At 35.4% G+C, this 23117-nt stretch overlaps 1 protein-coding gene across 2 annotated transcripts in view; it reads left to right on the forward strand.

The window, feature by feature from the left end:
* The window catches only part of MDGA2 (MAM domain containing glycosylphosphatidylinositol anchor 2), an 865112-nt gene that overhangs the window by 757094 nt on the left and 84901 nt on the right, over positions 1 to 23117 (forward strand). The window lies entirely within an intron of this gene.

Genomic DNA, 23117 nt, shown 5'->3' on the forward strand with positions numbered 1-23117 from the left:
TTTTTGAAGATTTATCTATTAGCTATATCTCACAACTTTGCATCATGCATAGATTTGTAAGGTATGCTTTATACTTTATTATGGAAATAACAAAATAGCATTTTGAGTTTGGACAGTAGAAAGAAAAAATATTGTTTGGAGAGAAACTGATTAACCATCAGTAATCCACTCAAGTACACTGTCATAAAAGCAATGTTTTTCCGTTTCAAATTCATAATAAAAGACAGTATAAAATATGTACTGTATTCCAATTAAGCAACATATTATGTTGAGTATTTTTATTTTACATATCTGATAATCAGAAACTAGATCTTTTCCTGGTGAATACATCTGTCATTTGATCATCACTGCTTCCTTGTATAAGTATTCCCAGGTCACTGACAGCAGAGAGCAGTGGGTCTTCAGAAACTTTCTGTTAGTCCTCATTTACTTCAGCCCCTAAGTAAATCTGAGTAAGTCCCAAATCCATATCAAAAGTGTTTTAATTTATTGATAAATTTCCTTGATAGAGAAGATGACAGAGTCGTAATTTCATCATTAGTTTATCACTTTCTTCCTCACTTACATTCATTGGAATATCTGGTAACTGCCCAGGGCACCCTGTGTGCTGAAGGGCTGCCTGATGTAAGTCTTCATAATTTGCACAATTGTGCATCGATCCCTTCCTTTAACATCCCTCAAAGCTTTTGCTCCCAATGTGTCCATTGTGTATGCCAGTTACCTTCTCTGTAATTCAATTTTAACAGAAAAGTAGTTACCGTTAGAGTTTCCCCATTAAATGGACAGATATTAGGAGAATTAGATCTCCAAAGCAGAATCAAACTAATCAATCTCTTCCTTCTCATCCATATCTTGTATTCATTATTAATAAACTACCTTCTGTAATGTATGCTGCTAGTACTGCTGTTATTTTTCATTAACAGTTTCTCTCTTTGATTTTTTTCTTCCCTAACATAAGCATCTCTAATGTTGGTCTTTTATGTGTCTGATCATAATGTACGCAATGACACAAATTTTCCAATTGCTGTGTACTTCCTGGTGAACAAATTAGATAATTTTCCATTGCTCTATTATTTTAGAATAAATTATATGTGTGTGCTCATGTGTATATAATTTTCTCTTTCCTATGTTTTGTTAAAATTTTAAATTCTGGACACATCTGGTCTCCAATTCTAGCTAATCTATTCTTAGCATTTGTAAACTATATAATCTTGAGCAGATTTTCAAATGTGCCTAAACCCAGTTTCCTACCTGGTAAATTGGAGATAAAAATCATACCTATTGGGCAATGGGAGAGTAGAGTGGAATACATTCATTACTTTTTCCATAGGCCAGGCTCCCTTTACATGGCACCCTTTGCATAAACCTCTGTTGAAAGCCTTGTACTCACCTGCCAGGTTGTGTATGGATTAAAGAAAAGAATGCATTTTAAGAATTTAAGAGGTCTACAATTTTCATTTCAGTTTTATTTAGTGCACTATATATTCTAGGCCTAAGTATTATTCCAAGCTATGATTAAAAAAACATAATTTGTAGATATTTTTTCACACTCTTATTTTTACTTTAAACCAATTTTCCTTCATAATATCCATTTTACCGATTCACATTTTTCTTTTCCACTTTGAGACTTAGTGTAAAACCATATTAGTTGTATCTGTATATCTGCTGATAATACTGTTCTTTTCAAGTTTGTGAGATTCATGTATCCACCAGAGGAAAAATATTTCTGGTGTTATAAAATATATTCTGGGCAGGTAGGTGTTGTTCGTGAATGTAGCCTAAGAACAGAAAGAGCATTGCACACTTCTCTTTTCTCCACTAACAAATTCTTTACACTTAACCCTCACATGAAAATCTTATAAGCAAAATACCTTCAGTACAAAACATGTCTTTTGAAGATCCCCCTATATATCAGTTTGTGATAATAGGACAAAAACATTTTAGACAATGAAACTGATATAGTTCTTTAAGAATATTCCATATAATAATAGGGGGGGAAGGTATTTATGTAAAATAGGTTATTTTCTATATTATTTTGAAAAATTTAGATTCTTTTTCTAAGGTATGTACATTTAGCTATCAATATTGTTTTAAGACACAATCACTTTTAAATTCTGATCTGATGTTCATTGTAATAATGATTTTATTTTATACTAGAGGTCTAGTGCACGAAATTCATGCACAGGGTGTGGAGTGGGGGCGGGGTCTCTCAGCTAGGCCTGAACCCTCTCCAATCTGGGACGCTTGGGGGGATGTCCGATGCCTCTCGCAATCTGGGACCGCTGGCTCCTAACCACTTGCCTGTCTGCCTCCCTGAACACCCCTAACTACTTTCCTGGTGGCCTGATCACCCCTAACAGCCTCTGCCTTGCCCTGCACCAGGACCAGGGCTTCCCTCACTCTGGCCAGCTGCAGGCACCCATGGCTACATGGCTTCGCATGGGCCACAGCCGCAGGCGCCGGGGACAGTGGTGCAGGCAGCTTGTCCCTCTCCTGGGTGCAGCTGCAGGCACAGCTGCTGGTGCCTGGAACTGGGGTGGGTGACTTATCCCTATCCGTGGCCACAGGTGCAGGCACAACCTCTGGCACCCTGGACCATGGGGCGTGCAGCTTGTCCCTCTCGCGGGCTGTAGGCCCGGCTGCTGGTGCCCAGGACCACAGGGCGTGCAGCTTGTCCCTTTCTTGGGCCACAGCCTCGCTGGTCCCCATTCCTCTTTCCCCAGTGTTGAGTGTCTGAGATCGTACGCCATGATAACATATTAGCTCCTTATTACATAGGATGCATATGGCCTTTATCATCTCCCAAGCTATCTCAGAATCTTGAATCAATGAGCTTTTGAATGTAACCAACATATGTTGGATGATGTTTAAGTAAACAATGTTTGAAAGGTTATCTAAGCAACATGTTTAAAAAATGGATATTTTCCCTAATAATATTTTATCTTTGGTTATGAAACCAAGTTTTCTTCAATGGATTATTAATAATTTATGTTACACATTTCATTTTAAAGTCGTGTTTCAGCCTATATTTTTATTTTGGGCCTATATGTCTAAATAATGTTTTTCTATCATCAAAATATTTAGGATATCTAGTGCAAAGTACCTTTCCTTTTAATATAAAATATGGCATTAATTATACATTTTTTTTTATTACATGATGTCTGAAAAACAAATTTGATCCTTGAAGACTAATGGGTGAGTTCTAAACAGACTGACATACCTTGATATGGGTGGGGTATGGGTGATGAGAAGAGATAAACCAACAAACTTATGTACATATATGCATAGCCCCTGGACACAGGCAATAGGATAGTAAAGGCCTGTAGGGATGAGTAGGGGCTGGGGGGAGGAATGGAGGGTGAATGGGAGATATCTGTAATATTATCAACAATAAAATATATTAAAATAAATAAATAATCCTACTTTATTTTTAATCTAGAAACTGTAAGATCTTTATTACCTATTCTTAATTAAAATCACTGCTGTGTTTTTAAACCCACAGCTGGAGGAGTTGGTAAACTAAACCTAGTATTTATTAAGCTTTCCACTAAATTTAGCTGACTCTTGGTTAAAACTTTATGGTCGATATTTAAATATGATGAGGAAAATTGTCTCAAAATTTGAGTATTGGCTTACACACTTTTCTTAAAAGTTGTTGCAGTGTATCTAGGAAAAAGCATTAGAGCTCTAGAATCACTGCTTTAAGAAACTTAAAAAGAATGAATATATTATGTGAAGTTAAAAAATTAATGTGTCAAAAAAGTTTCCTCAAAATCATAATGTCTGTAAATTAATTATTTTGAGCTCAGCTAAGCAATTGTTTAATCTCCTTAGACAGCTACTAGCCTCTCAATTATATGCATCATTTGTTGCTTAACAGGAAAGAGAAAAAGGTTATTTGAATGTCTACTTTTCTTGGTATCTAATGAATTAAGAAACCAGAGAAAACTATTTCTAAATTATCTGAATATACCAAACAATGTAAACATAATTTGACTTCATTTTAAACATACACAAGTATAGTTTATAATAATAAAGTATTTTAGAATTTTATACAGTTTTATTTTTATACTTTTCCATAGAGACAGAATAGATGTGATTGTTTTTACTATCATCTTTGGAAAGTAGGATATTTTATTGAATAAAATGCCTTAACTTTCCCTGTACTGTGGTCTTAAATCCTGATATATATTATAATGCTTAGAATTCTCATATTCATTTACTCACTAGTCAACCAAACTTTGAGTATGTTAATTATATAGTAATTACCAGGATTTAAGAAAGAAATATTGTCCTCAATGCTATATTGAAATAGGAATATGTGCAAAAGGCAATAGAAACAGGTGTGGGAGCAGTTAATACTGCAAATTGGTGTGGTAGGCTTAAGTGACATGATCACCAAGGTAGAGACTGGTTTGTTTGCTAGTTTTTTTATAGGTGTATATTAAAATTTTCTTCATAAATAGTAACCACTGATAATTACTAATAAAAAAATTACTACTCCCAAATACACTTTTGGTATAATTGATTATTGATTAATTTATTTCACATTTCATTTTGATCTTCATACATGTGACTTTAATTACTGAGCTATAGTTTATTTCTCCTTTCATTCAAAACATTTATATGTATTTTATTAAATAATTAATCACATTGCGAAACTGGTTTGGCTCAGTGGGTAGAGCGTCGGTCTGGGGACTGAAAGGTCCTGGATTCGATTCAGGTCAAGGGCATGTACCTTGGTTGCGGGCACATCCCCAGTGGGAGATGTGCAAGAGGCAGCTGATTGATGTTTCTCTCTCATTGATGTTTCTAACACTATATCCTTCTCCCTTCCTCTCTGTAAAAAATCAATAAAATATATTTTAAAAAATAATTTGAATGAATACTTCCCCTTGAATATGTAAGTTCTAGGTTAGAAGCATTAGACATGAGACCTGGAACTAGTAAAAATACAGAGACATAGCCCTGGCCACTGTTTCTCAGTGGTTAGATTGTCAGCCCACACACCAAAGGATCTCAGATTCAATTCCTGACAAAGCCATGTGTCTGGGTTGTAGGTTCGAAACCTGACCCTGGTGGTGGCAAGTGCAGGAGACAATCAATGTGTGTCTCTCTGTCTGTCCTCCTTCTCCCTTTCTCCTTTCCACTGGGAAAAATATTCTGGGGTGAGGATTAAAATATCAGAGAGAGAGAGAGAGAGAGAGAGAGAGAGAGAGAGAGAGAGAGAGAGAGAAATTTACTGCTAAAATGGCTGGAACAATATAATTATATAAACTGAGGTGTAATTACTTGATAATGGCTTCCTAGGTTTTGAAAGTTTTCTGCTCTGTTTTTTTAAAATATATTTTTATTGATTTTACACAGAGAGGAATTGAGAGGGATAGAGAGTTAGAAACGTCGATGAGAGAGAAACATTGACCAGCCACCTCCTGCACACCGCCCCCTGGGGATGTGCCCGCAACCAAGGTATATGCCCTTGACTGGAATCGAACCCGGGACCTTTCAGTCCGCAGTCTGACGCTCTATCCACTGAGCCAAACCGGTTTTGGCTTGTGTTCTGTTTAGATTGTTCAAACAAGAAATGCAAAATATCAAAAACTGTTTAAGTTGCTTTAATTTGCACGAGTTATAGAAACCATTTCTGAATAATAGAAGTTCCAAAAAAAAAAGGAAGAATTAAGGTGGAATAAAAATCTGCCAATGTCATGGGAACTAAGTGTGTGAATGTGTGTGTGTGTGTGTGTGTGTGTGTGTGTGTGTGGAGGGGGGGAAGGCTGTATTTGTACTTTTAAACAAAAATGTTAAAGATTATAAAACCATAAATTTTTAAAATACCAGATGCTGATAAATCACTGTTGTTTTGTTTGTTTGTTTTTTGTATGCTTTTAAATTTAAAGTAAGTAATTAAATTAAAAAGGAAATAGAGAAAAAAAGACAGATAGGTTTAACATTCCAAGATCAACTAATTATAAGTCTAATTACATTTCCCTGAGCTATCCTGGCTATCCACTTGAAAGTATTTTATGAAGAAGTAAAGGCTGATATATCCGTATTTCCTTGAATGAAAGAATACTTCTTGATTGTTTAAATTGTATGTTTTACAATCTCTGAATATAGGTTATAGTATTATGGATTCTAAGACATAGATGCAAATCAAAGAAACTTTTCAATAGACAGGTGTGTTGTGTGTGTGTATGTGTGTGGTGTGTGTTCTTAAATGGCTAGAAGCATAGAGTTCAATGAAAAACATTCATTCAACTTAAGGGGAAAATAATTATCAAAACTGAAATGTAGAATGGAGTTTAGATTATATTCTCTTTCTAATTTTCATGCTTCAACACAGCTAAGTTGTTTGAATATAGTTACTTACACAGTTATAGTCTATATTTATACTTTTTGCACTTTATTTCTTAATGGTCTGAACACACGGTCTTCTTGCTGTTACAGCAGTGGTTCTCAAAGCTGTCTATGAATCAGAACCATCTGCAGGGCTTGTTAGAGCACTTGGATCCCACTCCCAGAGTCTCTGGTTTGGTGGGTCTGGTTGTAGCCCAAGAGTTTCTATTTCTAACCAAGTGTGATTTTGCTAGAGCTGATTTGGGGCTACACAATGTTTTATATTGTCATACTATAATGAAGAGAAATACATTAGATTCCATTTGAATCTTGTGGCTTTGACTTATACAAACATTTCTATATGATCTCAGCATAAAAAATAGTACTCTAAATACTGCTTTAAAAATGGTGTTTGGCTTGTGGTGCAATTTGCGGCTAATTTAGAATGGTAAGCTTTGTGTCCTACTTAGAGTTGCATTCTCTTCTGATGCCCAGATTGAAGCATTTTCAAATCAATGATTAATAAAATATTGTCCTGGATCCACTCAAGATTTACTGTGACTTTCAGGATTTACTCAGTGTGAGAAGCTAACCTAAATGCAAATATTTTCTTTATCTCTTCTGGGCAAGATATACACAGTACCTTAGGCTTATAATTGTAAATAGTTCTAATCATTTTTACAAGAAACCTATTAAAGAGGGATTAAGATTTACTTAAATGTGGTATATACAACAAATGTTTGTATTTTATAGTTTTTTTTATTACAAATTTGGAGCTTTGCAAAGGAGTGTGCCTACTTTAAAACACAACTCTTCAGTGAATTTTTCTTTGAATTTCAAAAATAAATGATGGTTAGATATGTCTTAAATTGATAATAATTTCTATTGCTTCTTCTTTAAATTATACATTACTATACTAGTTTAGCTTTATATTTTTTTCATTTATATTTCTTAAAGTCTTAAAATGTCTTAAATGTGGAGTCATACATATTTTAAAATTATTTTTATACAAAAACCTGACTAGTTTTTAGCAGTTAAAATTATATTTCAACCAAAAATGGCTGGAACAATATAATTGCATAAACTGAGGTACAGTTACTTAATAATGGCTTGCTAGGTTTTGAAAGTTTTGTGCTCTGTTTTAAAAGTTAAAACAAGAAATGCAAAATATCAAAAACTGTTTAACTTGCTTTAATTTGCACAAGTAATGGAAACCATTTCTGAAAAGATGGAAGCAAGAGGTTGAACAGAAATTTGAAGGTGATAGATTGAATATGACAGCCTTTATTTATTTTTAATAGCCGTGCTTGAAGTATATATATTATAATATGATCCTATGCTAGGTGCTTTACGTATGTTAACATATTTAATCTTAATACAATGTGATAAATACTACTGTTGTTGCTATTTTAAGGACTGAGAAATCATGGAGTTCAGTAACTCATGTAAGATCGCAGAGTTAAATCAAAGATGAAGCTGGGATTTGAACCCAAGTAATCTAGCTTGGAGTCTGACAAGTGTAATTAGGCTTAATACCATCTGAACCTTGTGTCTTTATCTTTTTCCTGCTCCTCTTACTTCTCCACTTCTTTCTACTCCTTTATTTTATTTTTCATCTTCTAATGATAGACTTGACCTTGTTTCAAATATCTCTCTTCCTCTCTGTAAAAAAAATCAATGAAATATATTTTTAAAAAGTGAATTAATTAGAAGAAATATTTTAATATTGTTACTTGCCCTTTATAATAGAAGTGTCAGAGATGAAAGAAAATTAGTAAAATTTATTTGAAACTAATATATAAATTTATTAATAAATAAAAAATCACAACATGATATAACAACAAGTACATGATATAGAAGCAACATTGATACAAACAATGACTGATAAATTAATTAAACTTATTCTAATATCTCCCTGTATACCACATTAATAGTAAAAACACTTTCAGAGTGCTCCACTGATTTCCCTTGTGATGAAATATTTACAATTTTAATATCATACGTTCTTCAAACTCGAGAGAATCAACATATAACTGTCCATGTGGGAAAATGGGTTAAATCAAATATGGTACATGGACCAAGTGAAACACAAAATCTAAATATTCCATATATGGAAAATGTTCAAAGAGATATTCAAAAGAACTTCAAAATGCGACCATTGGAAATATTGATGGATATAACAAATACAAATGAAGATCTGGTAGCACCATGTCTCTTGGAAATAAAGTTGTCAATAACACTTGGATTGTCCCTTATAACCTGTATTTGTGCCTTAAATATAACTGTCATATAAACTTTGAAGTCTGCACATCGATTAAAAATGTCAAATATTTATTTGAATACATCTATAAAGGGCATGATTGTGCAAATATTCAAATTTCTGAAAAAAAAATTATCAATTATGACGAAGTATAGGACTTAATTGACTCCAGGTAGGTGAGCACTTTGCAGTCAGGAATGTAGGCCCCAAGGTGGAAGGAGGACACTGGAGGTTGGCCAGCCAGGGGGGCATGGCGGGAAGGCTCCAGGGCATGTCCAGCCCATCTTACTCACTCTCAATTGGCCAGACCCCAACAGCAAGCTAACCTACTGGTTGGAGTGCCTGCTTCTGGTGGTCAGTGCACATCATAACAACTGGTTGACTGGTCAACTATCTTCTGCCTGGTGGTCATGCAGGTCATAGTGAGCAGTTGAGTTGCCTTAGCATATTATTAGTATATTACACTTTGATTGGTTGACTGGACAACCAGATGACCAGACACTTAGCATATTATGCATTTATTAAATAGGATAGATGAACTATAATGACCTGAATCAATTCTGCTGCATTGGTGATTGGAAAGAGATTTATGTGGCAAGATCACAGGGATTTGGACTAAATGTATTTGAGGGAAGAAAAGATCAAGAAGACCGAGTTGAAGAAAATGTTCACTACTTTATGCTTGTTGTCTTTAGATAATCAGCTATCAAAACATAGTAATATATATATTCTAATATTTATGTTAAGAAAATATTCTTGAATATATGATTTTTTATATTAATAGGAAACCTGTTATTGTGGTGAATGTTAGGCATATAGTTAATGAAATATTTTCAAGGAAATATAAAATTACATGTTTTGTTAATGGTCCATAATTCTTACGCTAAAATTTATTCACAGAGATCCATCTCTTAACAAAATGACACAATATAAAATTAATGGCAAATTTTCTTATTTAATAATACTTGGAGATGCTAGTTTTCTTAAATACATGTATTTATGATTACGGTATAATGTTTATAATAATAATTTCTATATTTAACAAAAAAAAATCCTAGAGGAATTTTTTTAATGAATTGCTTCACTTAAAACATATTTTTGGTGTTTTTTCTTTATATTATTTTCTCTGTATGTTTTTATATTATCTTTTTGTTAGGCAGTGTACTAGGTGAAGTGCTTCTCTGCATTGATACAAAATGTCTTTACAAGCCCTAGCTGGTCTGGTTCAGTGGATAGAGCATCACCCTGCGGACTGAAGGGTCCAGGGTTTGATTCTAGTAGGGGACATGCAAGAGGCAGCTGATTCATGATTCTCTCTCATCATTGATGTTTCTGTCTCTCTCTTCCTCTCACTTCCTCTCTGAAATAAGTAAAAATACATTTTTTTTTAAATGTCTACAATACTACTCTTTTTTTTAAAGGAACATATTGACCCATACACTAGCTCTTAAAACTTCCTCTTCGAAGGGCTTCATGTGACTTCTGTTCATTTTCCTTGACCAAATAACACCCTATGACTTGATCTGAGCTCAATAGGGGAAATAAGTGCTACCCTTCATGAACCTGCCAGGAATAAAATAATCAAACACTTCTTAAGTGTTGAAATTACTGACAACATCTGCCTTTATGCTCAGCAATCATTTATTGAATATGTTAATAATATTATTTTATTTTCTGCTAAAAATATACAAGTTGGACAAAAGTAGATCTATAAATGTGAATACATGAAACAGAGTTTATTCTTATATTATTACTTATTACTTATTATATTATTTCCTTAGGAACAATTGTAAACCTACTTTTGCTCACTCTGTAATCTTGGCAAGATCTACTTCTTCAGTTTATTATAACATTTTAAAACTGTAAAATTAAAGATTTTACTATTAAGTTGTACAATTTATTTCATATTATAAATGTATAAAGAACCCAAAATGGCTCAACAAATGTGTTTTGAGTGACTAAATTAGTAAATAAATAAGTGATTAAAATTCTGTATAAATGTGATCTATATACAAGAACAATAAAATATGACACATGTTCATGTAAATAATTAACCAAAGCCTTAATGTTCTTTGATTCTTCTTTTATAAATAAATGTTACTTACTGTTATATGTACATGGGATAGAAATAAACTGGACAGAAAAAGTTTGTGATCTTATGCAACTTAAGTCTGGTCAGGAGAACAGACAGAAAAAATAAATGAACAGATAGAATATTTTGAGAAAGCAATGAATAACAATAAAGTTATCATTAAAATTCATTCAGTATCCAAAGGACCTCATGAAAATGTGAGAAGCAAAAAGCTTGTCTTTACTCTTTTTACGTGTTCATTATTTTCGAACCATTTTCATAGGAATTGGACTCAGATTAATCTGGGGGAAAGAAGCAATCTAATTTTGAATAATCAAGAGCATTAACTAAAATGAAGTAACAATAACTTCTCCCAAATTTTTTTCACATTATGACATTTATTTATTTTTGAAATGGAAGTAAATGAAAATTAGCTGCATTAAAATCATCTGAGAATTAGGTTGTTTCTTAAATGGTTATATCGTGGCATTGAGAAACATTGCCTTAGAAACCATAAATTATGTGAAAGAAACATCTGCTTGAGTCTATCATTTGTTCTTCTTTGTAAATGTGCAGTTTTATGCAAAAAAGTTTAATCTCTGACTTCCTCAGTTCAACCTGTGCCTGATTGAAGAATAGTATACAAATCTGTGATCTTTCTGCACCCTAGCATTTGCTAGCTTTTAATTGCCTTTTCCTTTTTATAATCATACTAGAGGCCCAGTGCATGAAATTTGTGCAGGGGGTGGGGGTGGGGTCCGTCAGACCAGCCTGTACCCTCTACAACCTGGGACCCCATGAGGGATGTCTGACTGCCCATTTAGGCCCAATCCAATGGGCCCATTTAGGCCTGATCCAATGGGCAGTCAGACATCCCTCTCACAATCCAGGACTGATGGCTTCTAACTGCTTACTTGCCTGCCTACCTGATTGCCCCTAACTGCTTCTGCCTGCCGGTTTGATCACCTTCTAACCATCCCCATTCCAGCCTGATTGATGTCTAACTGTTCCTCTGCCAGCCCGTTTGCCCCCAACTTTCCTCCTCTGCCAGCCTGGTCACCCCTAACTGCCCTCCCTGGCAGGGTTGATCACCTACAACTGCCCTCCTTTGCAGGCCTGGTCCCTCTCAACTGCCCTCTCCTGCTTCCATCTTATGGTGGCCATCTTGTGTCCACATGGGGACAGGATCTTTGACCACTTGAGGGAAGCCATCTTGTGTGTTGGAGTGATGGTCAATCTGTATATTACTCTTTTAATAAATAGGATAGAGGCCTGGTGCATGGGTGGGGGTCAGCTTATTTGCCCTGAAGGATGTCCCAGACCAGGGGGGTTCCCTTGGGGCATGTGGCAGTGAGGGGCTATGGTGGTTTGCAGGCCGGCCATACCCCTGGTGACCCAAGCAGAGGCCCTAGTATCTGGGGTTTATTTTTTATCTACAATTGAAACTTTGTAGCCTGGAGCAGAGCCAAGCCTTCTGCTTGCTTTGTGGTGGCAGTTATTTCTGTTGGGATTTATGTATCCTCTATAATTAAAACTTTGTATCCTTAAGCAGAGGCCTGAGCTGGCCAGGGTGTGCAGAAAGGTTGGCTTCCTCCATCACCAGGGGAAACTCAAGCTTCCCTCCTGCTCTCTCCAGCTCTGTGGCTCCCACCATTTCTGTTTGAATTTATGTATCTTCTATCATTGAAACTTTGTCGCCTTGAGTGGAGGCCTAGGCAGGCAAGGGCAGGCGGAAAGCTTGGCTTCCTCCATTGCAGAGGAAACCCAAGCCTCCCTCCTGCTCTCTGTGGCTATAATCATCTTTGTTGGGTTTATTTGCATATCCACTCCTGATTGGCTGGTGGGCATAGGTGGTGGGTGTGGCTTGTGGGAGTAGTAGACTTTTGATTAATTTTCATATTACCCTTTTATTTGATAGGATGTCGGAACCATCCTTTGCAAAATGTAAACTCAATGCCTCCCACTTTTTGCTTCTTACTTTTTTCCTTTGTTCTCTCAATAAAAAATTTAGCTTTAATGAATATGAATAACCAGTACCCTAGTCATATAGCTTCACCCACTGCAACTGGGATCCTTTCAGCTACCCAGGAGGAGAGGAGAACTGGATAGGAGTGAGCATGAGAAAGCTCCTCAATATAACCCCCAAGCAACAGAGGGCTAGTTTTTGCCTGAGTTCTTTTACATTTTGAACTTTATCAAAAATATATATTCATATATGGCATACAGTGCTCTGCAACCTGCTTTTTCTCAATCACATCCATGTCTCTAAGATTTCTCCATGTTATTGTAGGCAACTGTATTTTCATTTATTTTCACCCTCAAATATTATTTAAAGGTGTGGATGACATATCTCAATGTTGTCTATTCTCCAATTAAGAGACATTGGTATTTACAGTCTTTTGCAATGACCAACAATACTATCACGTAGAGGTCTGGTGCACTTATTCAAGAGTTTCTCTAGGACACTTTATTCCTAAAAACTAAAGTAAGGGAAATGACTCAAAAACTTGGTGACTACATTCATAACCTTTAATTATATTTAGGAATAAGAAATCAAATCTGAGTTGGGATATAGATATATAATAAATATATATATCTGTCCCCCAAAATGTATTTTAACAGCTGATAACTCAATTTTCAATCCTTTTCAAGTTTAACTGCTTTGAAATAATGAGTGAAGAGAAACTAAGCTTTGAACAAATAAAATTTATCCTAATGTGCCACTAGATTTTTTTTTTAATGGGGATACAAAAAAGATAGAAGTTTATGGTACAAATCAGGCGACAGTTGAGGAATTGAGAGAACACACATACCAAATGAATTTATTCTGTGATTCCATTGCTTCACATTATCAGCAGTGCCTAGACTAGACATCAGTTTGAAAACAAGCATTGACAAAAACAGTTATTCATATTTGTAGAATCTTTTAACTTTTGAAAATGAATTGTGTGTTAATAAACACTGACTTTGTTCATCAGATTTTTTTTTAATTTCCTTGGTTTTTAGATTCACTTGTTGATAGTTACATATTGGTTGTTCATAATTTTTATCTTTATTTACTTTCTATTCATTCAAATTGGGTATACATTTTTGGGACACCATATATATATGACATATCATGACTAGATATAAAACCTTATTGGCAATTTGTATAACAAGTAACTTCCATAAACACAGATTGCCAACTAAGTGGAACTTATGAGATTCTAAGAGTTATTGGAAAGACAAGAATTTTTTTCAAAAGGGTTTATACTCCTAACACTTTAATCATAACTATAGTTTCTTGCTTATTTAAATAATTATTTTGGATTTTGTTCTCCAAAAATCACAAAATTTTAATGAGATAGAATGATCCTAAATAGCTTCAAAAATTTGACCAGGAAATGGGGGGGGGGGGGGGAGGATAAGGACACATATGTAATACCTTAATAAATAAAGAAAATAAAAACATTTGACCAGGAAATAGTGTGTCAAGATGCTAGGAGACAGGTAACAAAAGATAAATTTAAGAAGGGAAGAATTTATTGTTGTTGTCTGATTGCTATGGCCAGCACTTCCCATACTATGCTGAACAGGAGGGGTGAAAATGGGCACCCCAGTCTTGTAATTCTTCTTAGGGGAAATGGTTTGAGTTTTTGCCCATTTAGTATGATGTTGGCTGTAAGTCTGTTATATAAGGCTTTTATTATGTTGAGATATGACCCCTCTATTCCAACTTTGCAGAGAATTTTTATCAAGAAAGGGTGTCGGATTTTGTCAAATACTTTTTCTGTACCAATTAATATGATTATGCAATTTTTGTCTCTCAATTTGTTTATGTGATGCATCATGTTTATTGACTTATGGATATTATAGCAACCTTGAACCCCTGGAATAAATCCCACTTGATCATAGTGTCTGATCTTTCTAATATATTGCTGGATCCAATTTGCTAAAATTTTGTTGAGGAATTTAGCATTTATGTGCATCATGGATATTGGCCTGGAATTCTCATTCTTTGTAGTGTCTTTATCTGTTTTTTTAATTAGGGTAATGCTGGACTCATAGAAAAAGCTTGGAAATGTGCCTTCCTCTTGAATTTTTTGGGATAGTGTGAGGAGGATAGGTTCTAGTTCTTCTTTGAATGTTTGGTAAAACTCCCTTGTAAAGCCATCTAGACAAGGATTTTGCTGGAAGATTTTTTATTATTGCTTCAATTTCATGGGTATTTATTGGCCAATTCATGTTTGTTTGTTTTTTTATTATTCCTGTTTGAGTTTTGGAAGTTTGTACTTTTCTAAGAATATGTCCGTTTTGTCTAGGTTGTCCAGTTTGTTGGAGTAGAGTTTTTGTAGTTTTTTTTTTTTTTTTTTTACAATTCTTTGTATTTCTGTGGGATCTATTACTTCACTTCTTTCATTCTGATTTTGTTTATTTGGGTCCTCTCTCTGTTTCATAGTGAGCCTGGCTAGAGGTTCATCAATCTTGTTTATCCTTTCAAAGAACCAGTTCTTGGTTTTGTTGATCTTTAGTATTATTTTTTCGGTATCTATGTCATTTATCTCCACTCTGATCTTTATTATTTCCTCCTTCCGCTCACGCTGGGATTTTAAATAACAACAACAACAACAAACAATCCCACTTACCATTGCAAAAAAAAAAAAAATTAAGATACCTGGTGACAAACTCAACTAAGGAGGTAAAAGACCTGTACCCAGAAAACTACAGGACATTGAAAAAAAGAGAGATAAAGGAAGACATAAAGAATTTGAAGAATATACTCTATTCATGGATTGGTAGAATTAACATCACTAAAATGTCCATACTATGCAAAACAATTTATAGTTCAATGAAATCACCATTAAAATAACAACTGCATATTTCATACACCTAGAACAAACTCTCCAAAAATTTATCTGGAATAAAAAATGCCCCAAATATTTGCAGCGATCCTGAGAATGAAGAAAAAGTTGGAGGTATTACAATACCAGATATCAAGCTATATTACAAAGCCACTGTTCTTAAAACTGCCTGAAACAAGAACAGACATATAGACCGATGGAACAGAACAGAGAATCCAAAAATAGACCCTTGCCATTATGCTCAATTTGACAAAGGAAGCAAGAAAATACAGTATAGTCAAGACAGACTCTTCAAAAAATGGTGTTGGGAAAACAGGTCAGATAGACGCAGAAAAAATGAAACTAGACCACCAAATTACACCATGCACATACATACAACACACACACACACACACACACACACACACAGAATAAAAACCAATAAAACCTCAAAATGGATAAAGAACTTAAACGCAAGATGGAAAACCATAAAAAATCATAGAAGAATCCATAGGCAGCAAAAAAATCAGACACAACATATTGTGGCAATGTCTTTACCAACCAATACAGCTCCTAAGGCAATGGAAGCTAAGGAGAAAATAAACATATGGGACTGAATCAAAATAAAAAGCTTCTGCACAGCATAAGAAACCATCAACAAAACAACAAGAAAGCCCATTGCATGGAAGAACTTATTTGCCAATGTTATCACCGATAAGGATTTAACTTCCACCATTTACAGGAAACTCATACAACTTAACAAAAGGAAGATAAACAACCCAATAAAAAAAAAATGGGCAGAGGACCTAAATAGATACTTTTCAAAAGAGGACATACAGAAGGCCAAGAGTCATATGAAAACATGCTCAAAGTCACTAATTACCCAAGATATGCAAATCAAAACAGCAATGAGGCACCACTTCACACCTGTCAGAATGGCTTTCATTAACAAAACAACAAATGACTAGTGCTAGAGAAGGTGCAGAGAAAAAGGAACCATCCTTCACTGCTGGTGGGAATGCAGACCGATGCAGCCACTGTGGAGAACAGTATGGAGTTTCCTCAAAAAACTGAAAATGGAACTTCCATTTGACCTAGGAATCCCACTCCTAGGAATAAATTCTAAGAAACTAGAAACACCAATCAGAAAGGATAGATGCACCCCTATGTTCATAGCAGCACAATTTAGCAAAGATCAGATTTGGAAATAGCCCAAGTGCCCATCAACATATGAGTGGATCAAAAATCTGTGGTACATCTACACAATGGAATACCAAACTGCAGTAAAAAAGAAGGAATTATTACCATTTGCAACAGCATGGATGTACCTGGAGAGCATTATGTTAAGCAAAATAAGCCAGTCAGAGAATGATAAATATCACCTGATCTCACTCATATGTGGCTGGCTTTGCTCAATTTTCCTTTTTTTTCCCTTCTTTTTAACACATGTTTTTGTTTTGTTTTGTTTTTAACACACCCTTGTTTTCAAAGTTATTCTAATTGATGTAATATTGTTTAAATTTTTCTTGTTTTGGTTAATAAAATTTTTTTATAATAGGGTTTAGAGTTGATAATTCTAATTAGATGATCAACAACAATAACAACAACAACAAAAATAAAACAGCAATCAAGCAGGTGCTATATATGTAGGTATTTAATACCCAAATCAGGTGAGAGAGAGTTTATAAAGGTATTTAATATCATTTTAACTTCAAAACACAGTTGCTTGGAAACCAGACTATCATAATAAATAATACTTAGCTGATGAACAAAGCCACAACCCAAGATAAAATAAGAATTTTATGTTCGAGTGAGGAGCATTTCAATATGCCATATCCTATGTAATAAAACCCTAATATACAAATCAGGGAACACTGGAACAACCAGTCACTAAGACACACACTGACCACCAGAGGGCAGATGCCCAACGCAGGAGCTGACCCCTGGTTGTCAGTGCGCTAGCACAGAGGGAGCACTGTTCAGCCAGAAGCCCAGTTCACAGCTGGCCAGCACAACAGCAGTGGCTGGAGCTTCTCTTGCCTCCTCAAGCAGCATAAGGACCCTTCCATGGATGTCCACCTGTCAGTGGGGAGTGGGCTTAACCTGGCAGACGGACAACCCTGAAGCATCTCAGACTGCAAGAGGGTGCAGGCTGGCTGAGGGAACCCCCTCCCACCAGTGCATGAATGTTGTGCACCAGACCTCTAGTAGCTGAAATAATATAACAAGACATATATTAGATTAACAATAAGTTCAGTTAGGTCAAAACATTGACTACTTGACACAGTGGCTCTATAATGATTGTGGAAAATTGAAATACTTCCTTTGATTAGAAACAGAATCAAGTTCCCCTAAGTCAAATATAGAATTGAAAATTTTGGTCAAGATTAGAAAATAAAATGTTCAAAGCATCCAACTGAAAATTATTGTTTAGGGCAGTAAAAAGTATGCCATATAACCAACAATTTTGTCTATAAAAGCTACACTAAGCTAATTCTATCTTAACATTAAAATTAAAAGAATGAGAGAGAAACCAAGATGGCAGCCTACGTAAGCACCTAAGCTGCCACCTTGCACAACAATTTCAAAACAACAACTAAAAGACAGAACGGACATAATCCAAAACCACAGGAAAGCTGGCTGAGTGAAAAATCTACAACTAGGAATAAGGAGAGAGGCTCATGGATCAGGGGAACTGCAGAGTGCTGAGGTAGGGAGATGCTCGCGCACAGAGAAGGTGGCTGAGTGCCTAGCTGGTGGGAGGGGAAAGGAAGCCCCTGAATGCACTGAATCTCAGTTCTGACTGCATTGAACTCCAACCCCGGCCAAAACCCCGTGGACCCAGGCTCACACAGGTGGAGTCCAGACTGTAGAGAAAGGCACCTGGAGCTCAGAGACTGGGAGAATCAGGGGAGCCAGGAGCCGCAGCAGGCAGGGTCTACAGTCACACTCGAGTGAGTGCTGACCACTGAGGTTGCTGTGGCCTCTCAATAACAGGAGTTGGAAGCTCCAGACTACAGAGACCCAACCCAGTTCCGGGCTAGCTCCTGGGGCACCCTCGCTCTTGCACGGGGAATCTTGAATGTCAGGCAGAAACTCAGGGCAACTGCAGAAGGCAGAGGTCTGAGGCATGCTCAAAAGGGCAGGGCTGACTGGAAGCCAAGACTGTCAGCTCAGCCCTGAGACTCCACCTGATCCAAGCTGAGCATAGTGTCTTTTGCAATTTTGTAAGTCTGATCCTATAAGACTGTCTCCAATACAGAAGGTATCCTGGAGTAGACACAGCTGATACTCACATTCAATTGTCCTGGAGGTCAATTCCTCCCAGTGATACCAACAACAGTCAAGACTTAACTACATCAAAGTCCACAAAGGGGAGCACCAAGAGTGCCTACCTCAGGTAACTGGGGAGGCGGATCCACCAGGCCATATATAGGACATCAAGCACACAAAGCCACCCTACCAACTCAGGAAAGCAGCAAAAATGCTGAGACAAGGAAATAGATCTCAAACAAAAAATAAAAATAAAAAATAAAAAAAAATGGAGGAGAACCTAAGACTGGATATAGAATTCAAAACCACTGTTATAAGGTTTTTCAAGAATTTCATAGAAAAGGCCAATAAATTTAACAAGACCTTTGAGGATATAAAAAAGGACCAACTAGAAAATGAACATACATTGACTTAAATAAAAAATATTATACAGAGTCCCAACAGAAGACTTGGGGCACACAAGAATCAAGTCAAAGATTTGGCATACAAAGAGGCAAAGGACACTCTTCTGAAGAAGCAAGAAAAGAAGAGAATCCAGAAAGTTAAAGATAGTGTAAGGAACCTCTGGTACAACTTCAAGCAAACCAACATCAGAATTATGGGGGTCCCAGAAGAAGAGAGAGAACAAGATACTGAAAACCTATTGAAGAAATAATGACAGAAAACTTCCCCCACCTAGTGAAAGAAATAGACTTACAAGAACAGGAAGAGCACAGAACACCAAACAAAAGGAATCCAAAGAGGACCATACCAAGACACATCATAATTAAAATGCCAAAGGAGAAAGACAAAGAGAAAATCTTACAAGCAACAAGAGAAAAACAGTTAGTTACCTATAAAGGAGCACCCATACAACTATCAGCTGATTTCTCAACAGAAATTATGCAGGCCAGATGTGAGTGGCAAGAAATATCCAAAGTGATGAATAGCGAGAACCTACAACCAAGATTACTGTATCCAGCAAAGTTATCATTCAGAATTGAAGGGCAGATAAAGAGCTTCACAGATAAGAAAAAGCTAAAGGAGTTCATCACCACCAAACCAGTATTATATGAAATGCTGAAAGGTATTCTTTAAAAAAAGGAAGAAGAGAAAAGATAAAAAATAATGACCAACACATATATATCAACAAGTGAATCTAAAAATCAAGTGAATTAAAAATCTGAGGAACAGAATAAACTGGTGAATAGAATCAGGGGAAAAGAAAGGGAGTGGATTGATAATTATCAGAGGGAAAGGGGTGTGGGAGTGCAGGAAGAGACTGGATTAAAATCATACACCTATGGATAAGGACAATGGCAGGGGGAGGTAAGGGCAGAGGGTGGCCTGGGAACCTGGTGGAAGGTAGCTGGGGGGTGGGGGGGAGAGAAGAAACAATTATAATAATCTGAGCGATAAAGATTTATTAAATTTGAAATTTAAAAAAAATTAAAGAATGCATTTTGTGTCCTAGGTGGTGGTGAGTGTTGTCCCATGCACCAAAAGTTCCCTTGTTTGATTCTCGATTAAGGCACATGCCTGGCTTGCAGGCTCAGTCCTGAATGGGGTGCATGCAGGAAGCAGCTGATTGATGTTTCTTTCACACATTGAGTTTTCTCTCTCTCTCCCTCACCCTTCCATTCTCCTAAAATCAATAAAAACATTTAAAAATAAATAAATAAATAAATAAATAAATAAATAAATAAAATAATGTATTTTGTGACATTAAAAAAACCATAATCTTTATTTTCTGATAAAATTTATTAAAAAGGGGATTTTAGGTTGTATAACCAAAAAGAGAAAATAATTAATCTTTGTATTTAACTAGATCTATGGATTCTCATTACTTTAGAGATTACAGCACAAGAAGTATTGCTATACAAAGTAGTGTAAACCTTGAGAAAATTTATATTTTCTCTACTATATAATACTAGATAGCATTACCTTGAACATAAAGCAGATTCCTTTTTTATTTCAGAGTGGAAGGGAAAGAGAGCGATAGAAACATCAATGATGAGAGGTTCATTGACTGGCTGCCTCCTGCACACCCCACACTGGGAATCCTCCCCAGAACCGGCCATGTGCCCTGACTGGGAATCACACTGTGACCTCCTGGTTCATCAGCTGACAATCAAGCACTGAGCCATGCTGGCCAGGTGAGATACTTAACCATTATTCATTGATAACATGAGGATGTTATGGCCTTATCTGAAACAATAAATATAGACAAATATTTGGAAAAAAACACCCTTTGTGTTATATACATTTTACATCAATACAATGTCATACATACTTTAGTTACTTTAGTGCAGTTGCTTTTAGATTAGTAATAATGCTAGTATTTTAGAAGGAGATTGATTTTTTTTTAGATTACTATAGTTTTAGATACAAGATAACATAACTTTTATGTATTTAAACATACGTTGGAAAAGTGTAAAAAATTGGGGGAAAATAAAAAAGTACATCTTATATATAGTTCCTCTAAGCAGCGAGGGAAAAAGGAAATGTATCTGGAAATGGGAAAAATGTGGGGTTCCATAAATCTATAAAATTGTATCTTTTTAAGAGATTTGAGAAAAATCTGATAAAACATCCACAGATAATTGTTAATATATCGTCAATACATCTCTGTAAGTGAACACTTTTCATAGCTTAGAATAATGTTTTAGTTACATATTTTTGTGGTTTGGATGTTTGTTTTGTTTTAACACAATCCAATTACAGACTTTGATTCACTTTTGAACTATTCAGCTGGTTCAGTTATTAATAGAAAGGAAAAGCTAAACGTGAATTATGGTTTTGAAATACGGGGTTCATGGTTCAGACTTTTTCCATGAGTCCTTGTCTGATGATGATGAAGAATAAATTCATGGACTAAGAAATTTCTTTAGTAAAAATGTAGAAGTTTATTGGAAGTCTGTACAAACTCCATGTGGGCAGGAGTGTACCCAAAGGGGATCCTTGGAAGGGGCCCCCAAATAGGAAAAGCCTGTTCTCCAATGGGAAAATAAATAAAATTTTAAATCTAAAAATCTGAAAATCTGTAATCTAAGACAATCTATTTTGTGCCGCTTTGTCTCCAGTTTATACTGGTTTATGCTGTAGCTCTTTGTTTGAACCTGATCCTTTCTAATTGGACCCTTCTTAATTCCTCATTGGTCATTTTGTTACATAGTATCAGTTTCAAAGGCCAAAGCCCTCATGTGCCCCCCTGTTTCTCTCCCCTTATCTTGCAACATTCCTCTATCCTCTGTGAAAATGTTTCCTTCTTCCCCATATCCTGTGACTTTTCTTTATCCTTTGTGAATGTACACTTTCCTCCCACCTTATCCTGTGGCATTTCTCTGTCCTCTGTACAAGTAAGATAAGCATTTTGGGTCTCTAAGCCCCCATCTATACCTTCCTCTCCCCTGGATTCTCTTTATTTCCACGACTCCCTAAACCTGTATAATTTGTCTCTAAAATCCTTTTCAGTTTAGTTTTAATAGTGCATCTCATTTACAGAATTATAAATTCCACAATGTTTAAATGCTCATCAACTTCAGTGGTACAATATTTTTTAAAGATCATCCTTATGCTATTGCTGAGGAAAAAGCTGCCCTTAAATTTATTGATGAACTAAAATACATAGGGCTAATAAGTATAAAAATAAACATACAAATTCTGTGACCAAACTTTGGTGGTATTCAATCTGTAACCACACTGGAGCCTGTTGCTTTTAAAACATTTCAGCTCAATTGTATGGCTTTTCTATCCTAAATCTGTTTAATAAGCCTAGTTAAGTAATGCCCTTAGGATTTTGTAATAACATTCTAATAATGTGTGAGCAACATTATAGCATAACTTTTAATATAGATAAAATGAACAAACAACAAAAAGTCCCATTTGAAATACGTAGAAGAAAACCATGAAAAAGCACCCACAAGACTTAGAAGGTTCATGTGGGGTCTGCAATTTTCTACTTAAATCCATTAATCTCCCTCTTGTTTTCATGGTATCTCCAGGGTTGGTTTTGGAGAGGGACAAAGTTCCTTATAGATTTATCTTTTATTGAGAACTTTACCATTGATTATTAAATGCTACCTTTGCTTAATACAAGCTAAAATTTATATTGTATTTCAATACTTTTGTTTGTTATTATCTGATTAAACTGATTGACACCTTTGTCTAACTTGGTTGACCTTGATATAGTATTTCATTTTTATGTCAAATATCGACTCTCCATCCAGCTTTTCATTTTTGTTCTGGAGTATTTGCTTTTAATCTCTTTCCTAACTTCTATAATTTTTTAATGGAGTGATACAATCTATGATTGTCATTACCTATATTTTTTATTACCAAAAAACATATTCATGAATAATGTTCTCAAATTTTT

Source organism: Pipistrellus hanaki (genome assembly GCF_964339955.1).
Source record: "Pipistrellus hanaki genome assembly, chromosome: 1".
Classification (NCBI taxonomy): domain Eukaryota; kingdom Metazoa; phylum Chordata; class Mammalia; order Chiroptera; family Vespertilionidae; genus Pipistrellus; species Pipistrellus hanaki.